The sequence below is a fragment of the Octopus bimaculoides genome, chromosome 23 (genome assembly GCF_046866305.1).
Source record: "Octopus bimaculoides isolate indiv1 chromosome 23, ASM4686630v1, whole genome shotgun sequence".
In the NCBI taxonomy this organism is placed as follows: domain Eukaryota; kingdom Metazoa; phylum Mollusca; class Cephalopoda; order Octopoda; family Octopodidae; genus Octopus; species Octopus bimaculoides.
The window spans coordinates 36,650,572-36,662,567 of record NC_142950.1 but is presented as its reverse complement, the minus strand read 5'-3'; the positions used below and the strand labels follow the sequence as shown (position 1 = coordinate 36,662,567).

The 11,996-nt window shown below is 39.3% G+C and overlaps 1 protein-coding gene across 6 annotated transcripts in view; it reads right to left on the bottom strand.

Moving 5' to 3' along the window:
* The window catches only part of LOC106882622 (protein Wnt-9a), a 278,778-nt gene that overhangs the window by 115,293 nt on the left and 151,489 nt on the right, over positions 1–11,996 (bottom strand). The window contains exon 1 of one of the 6 annotated variants that reach the window (XM_089340276.1): positions 3,597–3,687. The exons of the other annotated variants lie outside the window; for them this stretch is intronic. The gene's annotated coding sequence lies outside the window, so the exon portion shown is untranslated. Of the gene's footprint in view, positions 1–3,596; positions 3,688–11,996 lie in introns of those variants that run through there. 6 annotated transcript variants of the gene reach the window in all.

Sequence of the window (11,996 nt, the reverse complement as noted above, 5' to 3'; positions counted from 1 at the left end):
TAATTACATACATACATACATACATACATACATATACTCTTTTACTTGTTTCAGTCATTTGACTGTGGCCATGCTGCAGCACCGCCTTTAGTCGAGCAAATCGACCACAGAACTTATTCTTTGGAAGCTTAGTACTTATTCTATCGATATCTTTTGCCGAACCGCTAAGTTACGGGGACGTAAACACACCAGCATCGGTTGTCAAGCGATGTTAGGGGGACAAACACAGACACACAAACATATGCACACACATACACATACATATATACGACGGGCTTCTTATTCACAAGGCTTTGTTTGGCCTGTGGCTATAGTAGGAGACACTTGCCCAAGATGCCACACAGTGGGACTAAACCTGGAACCATGTAGCTGGGAAGCAAGCTTCTTACCACACAGCCAGGCTTGTCTATCTGTGTGACTCTCTCTCTCTCTCTCTCTCTCTCTCTCTCTCTCTCTCTCCCTCTCTCTCTCCTTCTCTCTCTCTCTCTCTCTCTCTCTCTCTCTCTCTCCACACACATATACATGTACGATGAGCTTCGTCTAAGAAATTCACTCACTGGGCTTTAGCCGGCCCGAGGCTATAGTAGATATTTGAACAATGAGTCACACAATGGGACTGAACCCGGGACCATTTGGTTGGGAAGCAAACTTCTTACCACACCCACGCCTGCGCCAATACATACATACATACATACATACATACATATATATATTTGACTGAGAATTGAAGTGTCGCCTAACCCTTCATTTAACTGGAGAGTCAACATGACCCGTTAAGGGATATTCATTTGCTTCTACATTACAACGTTGCTCTCAGTATGAAGCCACATCATCAATAAATGTTTAATTGTAAGTCTTAAACTAAATTTAGAATAACAATTGCTTGAGAATTTCAAACACATATACACTGGCACTTAGAGGCACACACACATGTTCGAGTAACTCTTTTACGCGCTGCTCCAGCATCGAGTAGCTCGTTATCAATTACTCGAACTACATCGGGATTCAACGCAGTCCCCGCCTTCCAAACATACTCTTAGTGCATTGACAGACCGAGGACACTTATCGAGGGTGGTGTGTAATAGGACTGAACTCAAAACAACATGGTTACGAAGTAAATCTCTTAACCACGCTTATGTATTTATGGGTATAGCAAGTATATATATATATATATATATATATACATACATATACATATACATATACAAATATATATATATATATATATATATATATATATATATATATATGATACAGGTGTGTATATATATATATATATATATATATATATATATATATATATATATATATACTGTGTGAGTGTGTGGCCGTAGATAAATTGCTGTAGATGAATTGTTGTAGACAATTTCGCTGCATACCATATATATATATACATATATATGACACAACAAATATAGACATCACATATATATATATATATATATATATATATAATATTTCTCATATCTGTAACTGTAGTACTGGTATATTCTGCATTGTTTTGTTTGTAGCACTTATATATTCTGCAAGGCGTTAAAAAATGCGCATTTGGATGCAGATATACTCTTCGCAGGCGACGCCCCAACAAAGTCTACTGGTTGGATCTAATACACATGCACAACGAGTCTATATTGCTTTAGCTAAAATTTGAATTATTTAAATTTTCATTGAAGTTCATTTCAATTTTATTCAAATATATTTATTACATTTGTACCTCATTTCCTAAATGTTTTTCGTCTTTTAGTATATGCATGTATATTTGTGTGTGTGTGTGTGTGTGTGTATCTGTGTGTGTGCGCGTGTTTGAGTGTTTGTATTTGTATGCTTTTGTGTGTTTCTATGTTTGCATGCATACAAGCACACATATTTATTTACTAACATTGCTTCATATTGAATATTGACTATGGGTGGACAAATAAATTTGAAATCTTTAATTATCGGTTAAATATTTCTCCATCAAAATGTTCAGATAGGGCATGGTCTATTCTAAGGAATTAATTATATTTACTAGATTCTAATAAAATGTAACTTGGTGCGATTAAAAGCTAGCCGGATATCAATAGTCAATCCAGAGGAACAAAAGTAAATAAGAGGGAATGGTAACTATTACATTAACAAGACAAACATCTATCGTTGCACTAAATACATCAAGTGGCAACTATAACTAAGATAAAGGCTCAACCTAAGCATCTGCAAACCCCTGCAAAAATCTTCTCACACAAGCAAGTTTAAGCACACACACACACACTCACAAATGCAAACACATGTAATTGAGTGTGTGCATTGGTATGCATGCGTGTGTATCTGCGCAGGGATATAATATTTATGTACACATACATACATACATACATATACAAATACATACATACATACATACGTACGTACATAAACGATGTTATTTGTTGTGTTACATTAATAAATTGAAGAAGAATTCTGGATAATTTAATGTAATTTCTAACTCTTCGAATATTCTCGACACATGTTCGAACATGAATATCATTTCAAATTCTATCCACGTGGGAAAAAAGCCGATAAAGTGGGATGTTCAAATAATATGAGAAATACGAAATCCACCATTCTGTTTTACGCGCGCAAACAAGAACCTTCTCAAAAATTAGAATTCTTTGTTCATTAGAAGAGAAAAATAAATGCATAATGAATTTGCCAAATAGTTAGTTAGATATGACTATCTGAATACAGTCAATTCCTAAAGAAAGCAGAAAATAATACAAAATGTTTAAATATACCTTGTTTAACAAATATGCAAAAATATAGTTGTGATATGTGCAAAATGTATATATATATATATATATATATATATATATATATATATATATATATATATATATATATATATATATATATATATATATATGTATATATATATATATATATATATATATATATATATATATATATATATATATATATAATTATATATATATATTATATATATGCCTGCATTATTCTTTATATTAAACAAATTACAGTAAGCGTTTTTTATACAACATATTCCATGCTTAAAGTATAGATTCTTGAGGTCACTGTATGAAGAATGAAAAATTGATCGTAATAAGAAAGGACATCAAAAGTCTTTACGAAAACAAAAGAATAGGATGCTGGTATTATACGGTTACAACGTACGCAACTACTTAAATATAAATGGTAGATTAATAGCAGTACCATAAAAAGAATAGTAGCTACAAAAGTAGTTGTAGTAGTAGTAGTAGTAGTAGTAGGTATTGTTGTTATAGCAAAAGTAGTTGGAGTGGTAGTAGTGGTAGATGTGGTAGTAAAGCGTATTTATGCGTAATATAATATGTGTACGAACGTGTGTGTGTGTGTGCGTGTGTGTGCGTGCGTGTGTGTGTGTGTGTGCGTGTGTGTGTGTGTGTGTGTGTGTGTGTGTAATGATATAAAAATCAATGATTTCTATCAATGTAGCTACAATAATTTCTAGCAATTATAACTATATACTACTATTACTGTCTCTTCTGTTCATCCTACTAAAACTTATGACATCTATGACCATTATATATAAAATAAAAGTGAAGCGAATTGCTTAATATAAATACAACTAAAATGGGAGGACAAACCTTTAGAATAGAAGGGATTTTTTTCTGTCAGTATGTATAATGTATACCCAGCCAGTCCGGGCAAGTGCATTTGGCTGCGCAGAGTATTTAAATAATGAAAATGTTTTGTTCGTCCGAGAAAAAAAAAGATCAGGCATAGAGTGTGAACCGCCCCTAAGCATATTTCTGTAAACTGCAATATAGTAAAAAAGATAAGAGGAAATAACAGCTTATGTCAATCATTAAACTGGATGCAAGCTTAAAGAAAATTCATGTCACAATTTCCATTTTATGAAAAAGGCAACAAAACTTGTAATATTGTAAGTAGGAAGACATTACATCAGTGTTGGTCATGTACAACAGATATATGCATCAACAGTGGCATAATGACTCTGTTGATACCATCATCACCATAACCCCATGCCCCATCGTCGTCGTCATCACCCTCATCACCGACGCCGCCGCCGCCACCTCCGCCTCCGCCGCCACCTCCGCCTCCGCCGCCTCCGCCGCCTCCGCCGCCGCCTCCGCCGCCGCCTCCGCCGCCGCCTCCGCCGCCGCCTCCGCCGCCGCCTCCGCCGCCGCCTCCGCCGCCGCCTCCGCCGCCGCCTCCGCCGCCGCCTCCGCCGCCGCCTCCGCCGCCGCCTCCGCCGCCGCCGCCGCCGCCTCCGCCGCCGCCTCCGCCGCCGCCTCCGCCGCCGCCTCCGCCGCCGCCTCCGCCGCCGCCGCCGCCTCCGCCGCCGCCGCCGCCGCCGCCTCCGCCGCCGCCTCCGCCGCCGCCTCCGCCGCCGCCGCCGCCGCCGCCTCCGCCGCCTCCGCCGCCGCCGCCGCCGCCTCCGCCGCCTCCGCCGCCGCATAGCACCAACATGAACTTCTAACTTGCTGTTTCTTGAGGTCTCTGGGTGAGACTTGTCAACTTGTACAAATGCAAAGATACCAGATGGAGAGGAAAGCAGGGCGCTCTGGAGAGGTATCTGGGACCCACCTGTAGAGCATAACAATGATATGATACCACATTCCTGGGTAACAAGACCAATGGAAATGTATGGAGTAGCAGAAAACATGAGAAGCCTTATATGGAACATCATGAAATGCTGGTGAACTGAATTGACAGCAGGGAATCAGGTATCAGGATAGGTGAAAATCAAGAGAAGAATCTTCCAGGGGAACAGTGTCCCCCCACTGATATTCGTACTGGGAGTGATCTCCTTGAGTGAAATACTACAGAAGACAAAGTTGAGGTATAATCTGGGAAGATGTAAAGGAAAACTGAACCACTTGCTATTCACGGACGTCTTGAAGCTGTTCACAAAAAGTGGACAGCCAAGTTCAGTCTGCGTAGGTTTTCTCGAATAATATTAAGATGGAGTTTGGACTCTCAAAATGTTCTACGATAGTGATGAGACGAGGAAAGCCTGTCAGGACAGAAGGTGTATGGATGCCAATTAAGGTAATTGAAGCTTAATCCAGTTATAAATACCTGGAAATATTTGGGCAGGTGAAATTAAACACAACGATTTGAAAGAAAAGACAAAGAAAGAGTGCCTGCGGCGAGTGGGAAAGATATTGGCTTCAAAGTTGAATATCAGAAACATAATTTCGGCAATAAACTCGCGCACAGTCCCAGTGTTTCGATATGGCGCTAGAATCCTGAAGCGGACAGAAGAGGGGTTAAAGAAGATGGACAGGAAGTCAAGAAAGCACCTAACGATGTATGGAGCCCTTCATCCACGTGCAGATACTGATCGCCTATACATGAAAAAAAAACAAAAACAAAGGGAGGAAAGGGACTGATACGTGTGGACGACTGCGTACGGATGGAACTCAAGAGCTTCATGAGATACCTTTCCCAAAGTAAGGAAACCTTGCTAGTGACAGTTAGGAAAGAGGGAGTATTGAAAGCAGAGAAAAAAGGAACGACAAAGGAAGAAGTACCATATGGCGAACGAATACTCTAGACTTGCCCCAAACCACTATAAGTTGTGACGATACGATAAAGTAGCGAAAGTGTTACATTGGAAACTGTGCGAAAAGTGGGGAATAGCGAGAGGCGAGACGCAGTGTGAGCACAAACCGCAGAGAGTATCGGAGTCGGAGACTAGAAAATTCCTCTAGGATTTCCCAATTCAAACAGATCAGGTGCTAGAGCATAACAGACAGGATCGAGTGGTGGTCAACAAGATTCACCATATGTGCTATGTAATTGATGTTGCGTGCCCCTTTGTCCCACATATAGTCAAAAAGGAAGGCAAAAATAGATTAATACAACCCTGTAAAGTACGAAATAGCCCGGCTATGGAAAATGAAGAGGGTGAAGTGCCAATTATTGCTGGGTCCTTGGGGGACAGTATCAAAAGGCATCAAGAGGAATATAAAGGAAATCGGAATAGAGTACCCAGTAGAACTGTTACAAAAGGTTTGCCTCCTAGGCACGGCCAGAATAATCAGGAAAATATTAGATAGTTGAGGCTGTAGGCAGCAAGCCCGATATACATGCAAGACTTCAGAAGTTCCAACAGAAACCTGTGATAAAAAGAAATAATAATAATAATAATAATAATAATAATAATAATAATAATAATAATAATAATAATAATAATAATAATATCTGATCCACCCAACGTATTTAGGAAGTGGACGGTGCGGATAAAGATCTCAGGAATTCCACCGGAGGTAAATTTATGGTGGATTTTAGAGTGTATCGCTTTCGAAGGGAGTAATAATCTCCTGGAAGTGAAGCGGATCCGTTGTGAAAATTGGTCTGGAATCTGCGTGGAGGTGTTACTCTACTTTAAACCATACACGATCCATAAGAGTTCAAGCCTCATTCACCTTCCAGGAGGAGAAGAGCTACACGTTCCTATTGATGGTAGAAAGCCACGGTGCCACTTGTGTAGACAGACAGCCTACTTGAGAGCTTTCTGCATACAACAGAAGACGGGGAAACATGGAGTCCTCCTACTACCAACGCCAGGTCCTCAAAAACCTTAACAACCAAACCAGCAACGATCAACAACAAAAGCGACACCAACCCGGCAACAACGGCACCATTAACAACAGGAAAAGCAAAATCAGCAAATGCTGGAAGAACACTAACACCAGCAACACCAGCAACATTAACACCACCACAATCACCACCACCACCACCACCACCACCACCTTCAACATCAGAAAGAATAATAATAACGGACACACAGAACACCCAGGGGTTTTCCCCTCCCTCTCCCTCTCCGCCTCCTCCAAACTCAAATATATTAATAGACTCACTCCCTGATTCTACAGACACGGATTCATGTGCAACACGCAGTGAAAATGAGTGAAAACCAGAAACAGCAAAAAGAAAGCACAATAAAACATCATGCCTCACACCAACGCACTCACAAGAAACATAGAAAACGCATCCATAACAGCCATAGACACGCCTACCACATCACCAAACTTTCCAGCACCACAATTGTCAATACATCTACTGCTATCACAACCAGCTACCACAACTGCAACGAAACGAAAACAACCCCTACAGCTAAACTAACCGCACAAACAGGAAACTTCAGGCTTGTGAGGAGGGCCAACAAAGAATTGATGATTCTCTTAGCACGAATGAAGGACATCGAGAGAGCGTATGATCATCGGCATCAGCATCTTTCAAGTGACAGAAATACTGATGATGGTGCGAATGTCTCTATAAAAAAACAAAAGCAAAAAACAAAAACAAAATACAAAAAACAACAAAACATTAGGGTGAGTTCCCTCGCGACTTGAGAACCTCTAATGTAAAAGCCAAGAGTAGGTTTTTAAGGGGATTCATAAAGGGACCCCAACAAGTTACGGATGCTGAACCATCTGATGCAACGGCAAGCGCTGGTAAGTAGACACCCTTTGCTACTCCAAACCTTGTCCGATCATCATGATAGATTTAGGAGTAGGTTGTGTATGTATGCTCGTGACCTGGAGTTACTCTGGAAGCAAGGTCACCTGCTCAACGACCTCAGATTACTAGCTATGGATGTGACGGCCGTCAGCGAAACCAGGATTTCGACGATTTCAAGATTTACGCATTACTTAGTCGACCTGGAATGGGAAACAGGATGGTAGTGCTGTTTAGGAAGGGCCTGGAACTCGAAGTACGGACAATCTGTAGAATATATGTTGTGGGGTTGTTTATTTTATTGGATATTAACTGTATAGAGTATGTCTTGATGTTTGTAGATTGTTTTACTTGGGTAATAGATAGTGTCTTGCGTAGGTTGTGGGCTGTTCCTAGCAGGGAATTTTTTGGATAGTGTGTAGTGTAGAGGGTCCAGATATAGCTACTATGTTTATGTTCGTTTTTTTTTTATCATACCTAGTGCTCTAATTATTACAATGTCGGATACAGTGTTTTCAATGGTGACTAGTGAATCAACTTGGCACATTTGTCCATACTTGCTGCAAAGTGTCCATTGGACAATCCTTACTATGTTGTCATGACGTCTCTTATATTCTTTCTGGACAAGTAGCGTACATTGACTGGTAATATGCCATACGGTTTCACCATATTTTGTCCACAAATTCTGCACTTATCACTTTCTGATGTGTTGTTTATTCTGTATTATTATTATTATTTTATGTTTGACTTTTGTTTTGCATTTGTACAAGTTGGATCCAAGTCTCACCCAGAGACCTCAAGAGACAACAAGTTAGAAGTTCATGTAGGTGTTATGCCTAGGGTACCATATATTTGGATTTGTACAGTTTTGTTCAAGTGAATGTTTAAGAAACCATAAGAAAATTATGTTTGCTTTAAAATTTGAGATCACATAGACAGTATTTTACGTAGGATATGGGCAGTTCCCATGAGCACTATCTTTTGGACTTCAGCCATTTTGGGGTTTCCTGGTATCTGAGCTAGGTAGTAATCAGCCCGTTTCGCTGTCATTCCCAGGGCACCTATGACAATAGGTATTGTTTTCGTCTTCAGATTCCACATTTTGCTAATTTCTATTTCAAGATCTTTATATTTGCTCAGTTTTTGGTAGGTCTTGACAGATACGTTTATATCAATTGGGACAGTCATATCAATGAGGAGGCATGATTTTTGTCTGAAGTCTTTCAGTATGATGTCTGGCCTATTTGCGTCTATCTTTCTGTCAGTTTGAATGGTGAAGTTCCAGAGGAGTGCAATGTGATCATTTTCAAGTACTGGGGGTGGTTTGTGTTCCCACCAGTTTTTATCATGGGGCAAGTCCAGGTTTTTGCATATTACCCAGTGAATATATTGTGCAGCTCTATCATGCCTGTTGAGATACTCTGTAGGCGCAAGCAGACTGCACATGGAGACAACATGATCGATGGTCTCATTTTGTTGTTGGCATATACGACATAATGGGGAGCTGCCGTTCTTTAATATGTTGGCCTGGTAGTTCTTTGTAGGTAGGCATTGATCTTGGGCTGCTATGATAAACCCCTCTGTTTCTGATTTCAATCCAGAGGCCATTAACCATTGGTGGGTAAGGGCTTTGTCAATATCTGCATTATTCGCTCTCTTTGGGTATTTGCCATTGAGAGGTTTTCCATGCCATTTTTCAGTCATAATAGCTAAGGCAGCAATTTTAGCACGGGTTTTCAAGCGCTTAGCTTTTTCTGTAGGTGTTTCTAGTTCGTCTAATTCTTGAATTTGTTGCAATTGGAATTCACTTAGATATTCCTTTGCCTGTTTTGTTACTGAGTAAGATGCTTTCTTGCTTTCATATTTTAAGACAAGTTTTAGCATCCAGTCCTCAGAGTTTTTCATATAGGTGTCTAGGCCAATTGTGGCTACCTTCATTGATAATGCCAGCTGTAGTAGTCCTCGACCTCCCTCTTTTCTTGGCAGATAAAGACGTTCTATATCTGCCTTAGGGTGGTGCATTCTATGCATTGTCAACAGTTTTCGTATTTTTCTGTCAACATTACATATTTCAGTAATTGACCAGTTAACGATGTTGAAACTGTAAGTCACGACTGGTATGGCTAGAGCATTGATCGCTTCGATCCTGTTTATTATTATTATTATTATTATTATTATTATTATTATTATTATTATTATTATTATAGAGTGAGAGAGCAGTGTATGCCATCAAAATGATACTGGGGTAAAATATACAAAGTCCAGTGTAACTATCATGACTAACCGTCTGATAAGGGTGCACCAGGTACATGCATACAACCATATGCATGCGACGTGGTGATCTCATATCCAGATAAACAACGCATGGCCTTGCAGGTGGGGCCCAGCTAGAATTTTCTTCCGGTCGAGTAGTCTATCCAATTCAAAAGGTCTCTGAATAAGGGTTGTTTAATGATTGTTCGTATGAATGTAAATTTAATCCGGTTTAGAAGCAGTTTTCCATAGATGTACCCCTTCTTGCGGATTTTGGAATTGATGTTCACATCTTCAGGGTAACTAACTAAGCTCTATGACTGTATATGACGTGATTTTCCGTATCAAATAATTATATTAGGACTGTTATGTGTGCATTGGGCAGTGGTTTTGATGGGAATGTTTCATTAATATTCTTTTACTGATTTGTAGGTATTCCATACTAGATTTGTTATTTGGGATATCCAAGGTCAGTTTTTTTTTGAAGATGTTATTGTATGTTTTCTTTAGCATGTCGCAGTGAGAGATGATATTTTGGACAGTTTTTGCCAACATATGTAATGAACTCCACTAAAAAATGGCATAATCGTTACTTAAGATCGCATTTTCGGATTTTACGGGCTTCTCTGTTCCGTCTCTTCTTGCTCTTTTTGTGTAATGAAGGCATAATGTTGCAAAGTTTCTGCAATATTTACCTCAGACAATACAGCTACCAAAAGTTGTTCGGAGCGTTATCACATCCTTTCTTTCCACCTTGTTGGCCTGTGACTAGATCGTAAGACTCGCAATAGTCATGGAAAAATTGGTTTTAGCAGATTGTGTACAATTTGTACATAATATTGAGATATGAATGAGCTTCTGGTGCTTCTAATGTCTCCATTCTTGACCATTCAGCTTTCCCGTGCTTTGGCAAGCCAGTCCGGTGTGTCTACTTTCCATAGATTCTTGATACCTCGTATGTATCAGTGGCTCCCTCTTTGTGTATATATATATATATATATATGCATGTATAAGTGTGAGTATTTGGGTGTGTTTGTGTGCATGTATGTGTGAACGTGTATCGTATTTTACATCAGCGAGGAAATAGAAAAGCTAGTGCTTCTGTAGTGAAATACCCTATTATATTCGTTCTACATTGAAATATACAGAACTCAGTTGTCACACTTGCCGTCTATAAATGCATTGAGTAAATGATTGGTCGTTTGAAACTCGAAATTAACGACAGTATTGTTCACCAACTGCGATATAAAGAAGGAGATAAATAATTGATCAGCTTAATAACGATTCAAATTATATTTAAAAAGTAACGTTATCTCTATCATTAGTGGTCGATAAATATACGTAGTAGTACATTCAGGTCGAATCAATTCGACGCCCCTTCTCTGTTATAATTTCTCCAGGGACTAAAAAAATCTATCAATGTATGTTTGAACATTTCCAAAGGAACGCAATATTGATCTAATATTATAAATTGAGATTGTGTGATGTATCTTGTTGATCGTTTTCGCTTCGATTCTAGCATGTTTCCCGTTGTTATATCCGACGATTTATGTTTTTTGCCACGTCACACTCGTCAGCTCACATGCACAGATACACAAACATGTATATATTCCTTCTTTTACTAATTCCAGTATTTTGAACAACGGCAATATCTTGGCACTCCTTTCAATAGTTTTCAGGCGATTCAGTCCAGTATTTAATGTTACTTATTTTATTGAACGAAATGTATCAAAATGGCTGACTTCTTTTTGACGTAAAGTTGAGTAAGTCTATATCTCAAACCCATAGAGTATTTTAGTTCATCGTACCGATTTACTCCGAGAGAGGCGTAGATACAACGGGATTCGGGGCAGTGGCGTGCGTAAGACATTATAGTAAAATCCTTACAATTGGACGCAGCCTAGAACCATGTGGTTGCGAAGCAAACTATTCTCTCTCGCTCTCTTTCTTTCTCTCTCTCACACACACGCACACACACAAACCTGCACACACATATACATACATACATAACACATACATACATACGAACATACATACATACCTAGAATACATAACCAAAGAAGTCGCACAACTTTACCGCAACGTATTATCAGATGAAAGGATAAGCCTATATGAGCAGAAGACTATGCATGGATATGTTAGTAGAAAGCCCCGAGATGATAGTGATATTGATCATCAATGCAGTCTATCATGGATCAATAGCCGGATTACTACCTCCTACTTTGAAGGGTATGCGTTTGCAATCCAGGAACAGGAAATATCATCCAAATATCATCCAAACACAAAAGGGATAGAGATGC